Below are 7675 nucleotides of genomic sequence, written 5' to 3'. Positions count from 1 at the left end.
TCCTAGCGGGACACGTGGGAATGCCATCCCCGCGAGTGGGGGGAAGGATGCTCCGTGGCCACGAGAGGGATCCCGTGTTGGGACACGAGGGATCCCCGTGGCGGGGGTAGGGTATCCTACTGATCTCTGGGACCACCTCAGCGGCAGTGCGGTCTGAGGGTGGCGTGCATCTCTTCTCGGGGAGTTTCAGCCGCTCTCCCGTCCTTCTGGGCTTCTCTCAGGGAGCAGTGACTCTCTCATACCCCTCGACATTCCTCACTGTGAAAAATGCGTATTTATGATTGGCTTTTCTCAAATATTAAAATGAATATTATATGTGTTATGTTAGAAAGTAATGCTGTATTAATTCTCTTAAATAATGTGTTAAATATAGTTTTAAGTTATAAAAAATGTTAAAATAGAAACTATGCTATGTAGGATACTTGTTTTTTAAAGAAAGGACTTGCAGCGAGATAGCAGCCACAGGACACCTAACTCTCTCAGAGAAAAAGAATTTAGTGCTCACTTATCAGAAGAAACAAACTTCTTCCCACATTGAAGGCGCTGTTAGGATTCAGACGAAGAAGCTGACACTGACCAGACAGAATCCTGTATTTGAACGGAATTTATGCATCATGTATGAAGTGTATGAATATGCAACAAACTACTGTTTTAAGGGTTAATCCTCTGTTAATGGGGGTCCTTTTTCAGGCTTGTGCTGCCTAGAAAAAAGTACCTGGACATCTGTAACTCTTGGTATCTATTGTGTCATATTGTCCTAATTCAAATTGTCCAAATTATTATTACTCTAATTGTATTACTATTTTTATAACCATTTTATTACTTTTAAAATTTTAACGAACAAGTGATTAGCCTTTTTCACACTCACTTTTCTTGATAAGAGACGCAGGACTTGGGTCTGCTCTTCAAGCCTTGATGATGAATAAACATTTTCTCCTGTTTCTTTTTGGGGCTTATGCCCCTCTGTCCTTCCAGCTCTTGTGGGTGGATGGTGAGGAGCAGCCATCAGGGTCTCCAGCCCTGCAGGGAATGACTTGCCAAGAGAGGTGGGCTTAAAATTGGCCATGACCCAGCAATGTGCTCTTGCAACCCAGAGAGCCAATTATATCCTGGGCTGGATCCGCGGCGGTGGGGCCAGCAGGGCGAGGCGGGGGATTCTGCCCTCTGTTCCTGTAAGACCCCACCTGGAGCATCCAGCTCTGGGGTCATCAGCACTGGAAACATATGGACCTATTGACTGAGTACAAAGGAGGCCACAAAGATGGTCAGAGAGCTGGAGCACCTTTGCTATGCAGATGGGCTGAGACAGCTGGGGCTGCTCAACCTGGATAGAAGGGGGCTTCTTCCTTACTGCAGCCTTCCAAACTTAAAGAGGGCTTAGAAGAAAGACAGAGAAACCTTTAGTGCAAAGATAGGGGACAATGGTTTTGAAATGAAAGTGTGTCGATTTAGATTGCACACAAGGAAGAAATCCTCTGCTGTGAGGGTGGTGAGGTCTGGAAGAGATTGCCCAGGTTGGCTGCCTCAGCCTTGGAAGTGTTCAAAGCCAGGTTGAATGGGGCTTGGATCAGCTTGGTCTAATGGAGGAGTCCCCTGCCATGGCAGGAATGTTGAAATTAGATGATATTAAAATGTCCCTTCCAACCCAAAACATTCTGTGATTCTATGAAATGTGTAAAGCCAGTGCTGCTTCCCCATGCAGCCCAGCCTTTGCTGCTCTACTTGCCTGATTCCTGCCTGTCCCTGTTCTGCAGCTTCACTGCAGGAGGGCAGCAGCTGAACATGCCTGCTGTGCTCGTGGTCAGAGGTTGCCTCATTGCTGTGCTTTGATCATTGGAGCACTGAGGGTCACACAAGAGAGCAGCAGTGGGATGCTCCAGGGCCAGGAGGTACTGGGAGGCAGCTTTGGTAGTGACACTGCTCGTAGGGGGGCAAATCCTTTGCCTTGCTGTAAAGTCCCAGGTAAGAAAGGAATTGCTGGCCAGAGACTGCTTTTAGAAGAAATAAGCAGGGCTTGTGGAAAAGAGAGAGGAAAGCTTTTTTGACTTTCCCATGTGATTCTTTTTATCTGTGCATGAAAAGCTTCTTGTCCTCAAAGTCCAAAGCTGCTTGCCAGGGCCTTTCTTCACCTCTGCTTTTGCTCCAAGGAAGCCAATGTCTCCACCCCTGGCTCAGTCCTGACCTGAGCTCTGTCCTGCCTTGAAACACCATCCTGAGGAATTAGAGCTGCAGAGCAGGGCCACAGACATAACCAGCTGGATGAGAAAGACACTGAGAGGTAGGACAGGAGACCTCAGGGGTGGGGTGGAGGGAGGGGAGGTACAGGGAGGGATAGAAGCACATCCTCAGGCAGCGAGGACAGCTTTGCCAGTATTTGACCTCTGTGCCACTGCATGGAATTGTGCAGACTGCCTGGACACACATGGGTTACTGCCTCAGTGCTGGATGGAAACACAGAGGCACATGTCTTTGTACTCCTGAGTGAGCAAAATTAGTTTTAGTGGCAATTGCCGTCCCCTCCTGTAAGGGCCAGCATTGAGCTTTGCTGTGTGTTGGTACACTGCTGTGATGTGGTTTCTTAGAGAATCCCAGTGCGGGAAGGAGCTGGTGCTACTGCAGTGTCAGGCAGAGATACAGGATGTGAATTGGTAGGAAATTAGGGCTCTGTCATTCAGGGAACTCCTGGCTTAATGTGAGAATTAAACATGTGTGTAATGACTGCTCAGTGCATGTTACATGTTCTCTGTGCCTGGTCACACGTGGTGCATTCCTTACTGGTGTCAGCTAAGGGGTTTTTTCTCCTGTTCTGCCATACTGCCCAGAATATTTTTTCCAGGGTTATTTGGCTCATTAGACCATCTTCAGGCCAAATAAACAATTAATGTAAGGAAGTATTAGAGCGTAGCACCAGTGACAATGTCTAAACACACCAGGAAAGGGGTAAGGTCCTTCTCCTCAGACCCATCTGCTCTAGGACCACCTGTGGGTAATTGGAAGCTAGGGCATAACACAGGAAAGTCTGACCTCACATGTTTTTGGACTGGACTTGAACTTTTCTCATCCAGGTGAATCTCATTCTCTACAAAGACCAAATGGTATCACTATACTTTTGGGGGAAATGGAGGTGAGACTTGTAGTCAAATCTTTTGCTCCTGCTGTCATGAGTGGTGGGGCAGCCACTTTGTCTGTAAATGAGGGATCTCAAGGGTAACAAAGAGAGAGATCACAAAGGCCGTGGGTCTTGCACAAGGGTGGAACACACCCTTGTGCAAGACCCAAGTGATGATACCTTAGCATCACTCCTTCTTCCACCTCTTGCAGTGGTGAGGGTCACCCGGCCTTCGCCTGATAAACCATCCCTCCCCAGTCTTCACGCCCCAGGAATCCCTTAGCCACACATCTCATGGAATAATATCTCATGGAAATCCCTTAGCCACACATCTCACAGCATAATCTCAGGGTTGTAGGCCTCAGTTCCCATAGCTGCTCATCTTCTTTTCACTGCTGGGTGCTGTCCTCACTGGCCAGCAGTTTGGCACCATCAGAACCACAAACCATAGCCCCAGGGATGACCCCTGGGGTCTCTCAGGTTCTTTGAGTAGGTCCTTATGGGTTGATGCAGAGCTGCAGCTAACTCACAGCACTGTTCCTCTCTGGTACATAGACTGGTTGTTTTGGAGATGTTTCAGGTGTTGGCAAAGACATGGCTGTGTATGAATGTATGTTTCATTTCTTGCCACGCAGAGCAGAGCCCTTCTAAAAGCTTTCCAGAGAGCACTGGTGCTCTTTGTGGATTAGAGTAGCAATGTCAGTCTGGGCTGGGAAGCAGGATGCCGGTAGTCAGGGTGTCTGCAGGGAGGAGGTTTAAAAGGATGATGGAAAATAATGGTTCTTCTGTACTCACTTCTGGATTTAGGAGACATGAAATGTTCCCAGTAGATATTTCCTTTAGAGGCAGAATTTGTCTTCTAAGATGGTCCTTCACTGAGGGAAGAAAGAGAGAGGATTGAAGCTGAGTGTGGCTGGGAGATGTGTAATGTGAGGTCATGTTAAAGGCAGTGCATTTGGAACAAAGGATGGAATGACAAATGGTTTGAGGGAGTAATATGTATGATATCCATTCCTCCTGTTGCTAGGAGTGATTCCTGAGGAGCACTGGCCAGCACTCTTCATCTCTCTCTTTTTAGTTGAACAGCAAAAATTTCTCCCATGGTAACAGAACTGTGGGGCTACCCCAGCTAGCAGGTTTTTTCTGCAACAACGTTTTATCCTTCTGAAAGGAAGATCAAGTACTTCAAAAATGAGCAGGAGGAGATGGACGAAGTTGTGTATGAGGACAAACTCCTAAAGGAAAGTTAATTTTTCCAGATCCTGGTCATTTTGGAAGTAGCACTATCACCGTGGCCCAGGGTAAGTGGCTGGAAATGGGGAGATGAAAAAGTGTTGGGAAGAGCTGTTTCTAGCTCTATGGGGATGGGAGGAAATCAGAAGAGATACTTTGAGGGGAAGCAGTGTCTATGTTCAGGCCTTTACTCTCTGAACTGTTCTTTCAACAGAAACATGCTCTGGATCTGCTGTGAGCAAAAAGGAGGCTGGAATATTGGGCTTTGTGCTGGCTTACTTCATGATGATACTATCAGAAGAAAAAGAAGTGAATTATTCATGAGCTAAGTAGAAACTCATTCTTAATGGGGCTGGAGAGAGATATTTTAAAGCCTGTAAAGCTTCACTAGAATTTAGATTTACCATGATAATTTCATTGGGTTCCCAGCATTCAAGTGGGTTTTATATTGTCTAATCCAATATCCGTAGAAGCCAGTGATAGCTTTTAATTTATTTTAACTGATGTTAGATTGGACTTTCACTGATGAGAAGTCATTTCAGAACTATCATCAGTTGCTGAAAGGTCAGCCCAGTTCTCTGACACAAAGTCCTAGGCTATGGTTTGTTATGAGTATTAAATTAGCTACTTATTCCCAAATGTCTCCACATTGCTTTGATGCAGACATATTTTGTAGACTCTGGAAGCAGACACATTCATACTTATTTTTAGAAGGATTAAATACCTTTCTTTGCAACTGCACAGGGGAAAAAAGAGAGACATTATCTTCCAAAAAGCTTTATTCTTGTTCTCAAAATGCAGGTTTGCTGAGTAACAGTACCTTATCCCAGCCTTTGCTTTCTGCTTTCTAATAATTTATAATTACTAGAATCACAAACAAGTACTGGGTGAGTCATTGTTCAGGGATATTTTTCCTGGTGAAGTGAGGAATATCCCTCAGCTTAATCCTGTACTGTTAGTTTTTTTCCTTAGCAAACTCCCTTAAGCAAGCCACATCTAATGTAGCCCTTTGCCCCTATTAATTCTCAGCCTGTGGATTTAGCTCTCCAGCACCAGGAGAACCTGAATTCCCTGCCCACGACCACAGCTGTTAATAACTAGGGGAAAAAAAAAAAAAGACTTGGTGCAAAAAATGTTGTAACCCCCTTTGTTGGACCCAAACATCAGTTTCCCAGAGAACTATGATGAAAACAGCATACTCCATGGGTATCAGTTTTCCAGCCTGCCCAGAGCCTGAGCTCATTGCACCTGTGTTGTTCAGAGCCCTGCATTATCCAAGTGATAAATGGTTTGGGTAAGTCTCCAAGGTGATCTCAGAAACTGGATTCCTCTGCCATAAATAAATCCTTTATGAGAACAGCCCAGTGCTGCCATGGGCTCTCTGAAGGTCAGCTGACCCCATGGACCTTAGCAACTCTCTGCTGTGGAGTAGCATGGATTGTTGGGACTGAATGATTACCCTGGGTAATCATTCAGTGCTGTGAATATGGGAGACTGCTAACAGGAGCCTGGAGGAGCCTTTCCTGTGCATCAACTTAACTGGCACAGTGACTGGCAATGCTCCAAAGCTTGTGTGAGAAGTTCCTCCATCCATCCCTGCTCCTTCTTCCTGCAGCTCTGCCCTTCTTTCCTTCTGCATCCACAGAAGAAGTTGACGTGGAAAGGGACACACTGCTGGGTGATTAAGTCCACAGCAAACCTCTGAATCTGTGTGTCTCTCAGAGTTAAAAGAATCTGTTGCTCCCTGTTTTTTTCCCAACACTATTCCTTTCCTACTCACTGTTGTCCATGTTATCAGGGCACTGCCTCATCCCCTCTCAGAAGAACTGTGAATTTGCAAATTGGCAGACTTGCAGATTCAAGGGTAGTCTCAGGAACCGATGCTGGGCCACTGAGACTTGGATGGAGACTACTCCTGCATTTAGCAGCAAGAGGAAGGCTACAGCTTCCCAGCCCTGCACATACGTGGAGAGAGAGAAGGGGGAGTACACAGTAGCATTTCCAAGGGATGTTTTGTATTTTGAAAGATTTATCTGAGGGTCTGAAAGGATTTAATAACTGTGAACTAATTAAGCGTACTAATTAACCCAATGTTTAATCTCAGCTCTTCGTTAGCTTTCTGTGCTGCTGAAGCAGAGATGTAGTCCCATATATCATGACACCTAGCCACTTTGCTTAATTGTGGTTTCTCTGCACATGGTGCAGGCACTGAGCCGCTGAGGTGATGAGAGGAACACGAAAGCCCACGTACAGGAGAAAATTAGAGGGGTGAAGCAGCCCTGTGTGACTAACAACCTTGAGATTATTTCCATGAAGAGGATATTGACAGCCTAATTTTTTTCCCCTCCCCATTATCTCTGGTTTATTCTTATTGATGCTGCTGTTTTGCTAAGGGAGGTGGAAGCAATCTGCTTCTGGGCTCATGATGACAAAATGTCCATGTTATTCCTTTGTCCCATCCTTGTCACTATGGCTCCAAGCTGCTCTGCTGCAACCAGGAGGAGGATGCTGCTCACTTTCCCCCTTCATGATACTTCCCCATGGGAAGCCTTTCCATGAGGTTTTATACTGATGCTACTGGTACTATTTTTGTGTGGAACCCACAGAGCAAACTCTCAGATCTCCATGAGCTGTTTCCTCAGTGCCACAGAAGAAGGGGCATCTGAAATGAATGCCCAGCTCAAGCCATAAATAGATCAGGACCAATGTGACTTTCCTATTTCCAGGGCTAAATAATTCTCCTGGTTCTGGAGCTGTGGGAGACCCTGGAGCAGGTGAATGTGGTAGAACTTGGAGATGGTGTGCTCCACAGCAGAAACAGAGACAGAGGACTTGGAAGATTGAAAATCCTCATGCTCACGAGGGCCATCATCCCAAGGCATGAGGACCATCATCCCAAGATTCCCTCCTTGTGGATGCAGTATTTAGTGGGGGATATCTGAAATCCTGTCATTACTTCTTCTCATAGCTGGCCTGAAAACTATGCCTGGGAAGATACCATGAACCCCAGATTGCCCAATCAAGGGCAGAATAATTGCCCCAACAGCATTCTTTGAACCAGCAGCTTCAGTTTGTACTCAGCTGTAACTCCATCTCCACACTGTTTACTTACTACTACTCACATAAACGTGGGATGGAGGTGAGCTTCTTTCAGGTCCCCAACCTCAGCTTGGAGTCACGATTCCTTTAGGAGCTACTCACTTAAAAGTGTCTGGAAATGAGTCTGTGTGAGCAAAGGGTCATTAAATTAGCTGAGAAAACAGGCTGCAGTGGGAGAATACGGCAGTCACCTTCCTTGGAAATTACTAAGGGAAAGCTAGCCACAAATCTGTA

The sequence above is a fragment of the Geospiza fortis genome, unplaced genomic scaffold (genome assembly GCF_000277835.1).
Source record: "Geospiza fortis unplaced genomic scaffold, GeoFor_1.0 scaffold16, whole genome shotgun sequence".
In the NCBI taxonomy this organism is placed as follows: Eukaryota; Metazoa; Chordata; class Aves; order Passeriformes; family Thraupidae; genus Geospiza; species Geospiza fortis.
This window is presented reverse-complemented; position numbering follows the sequence as displayed.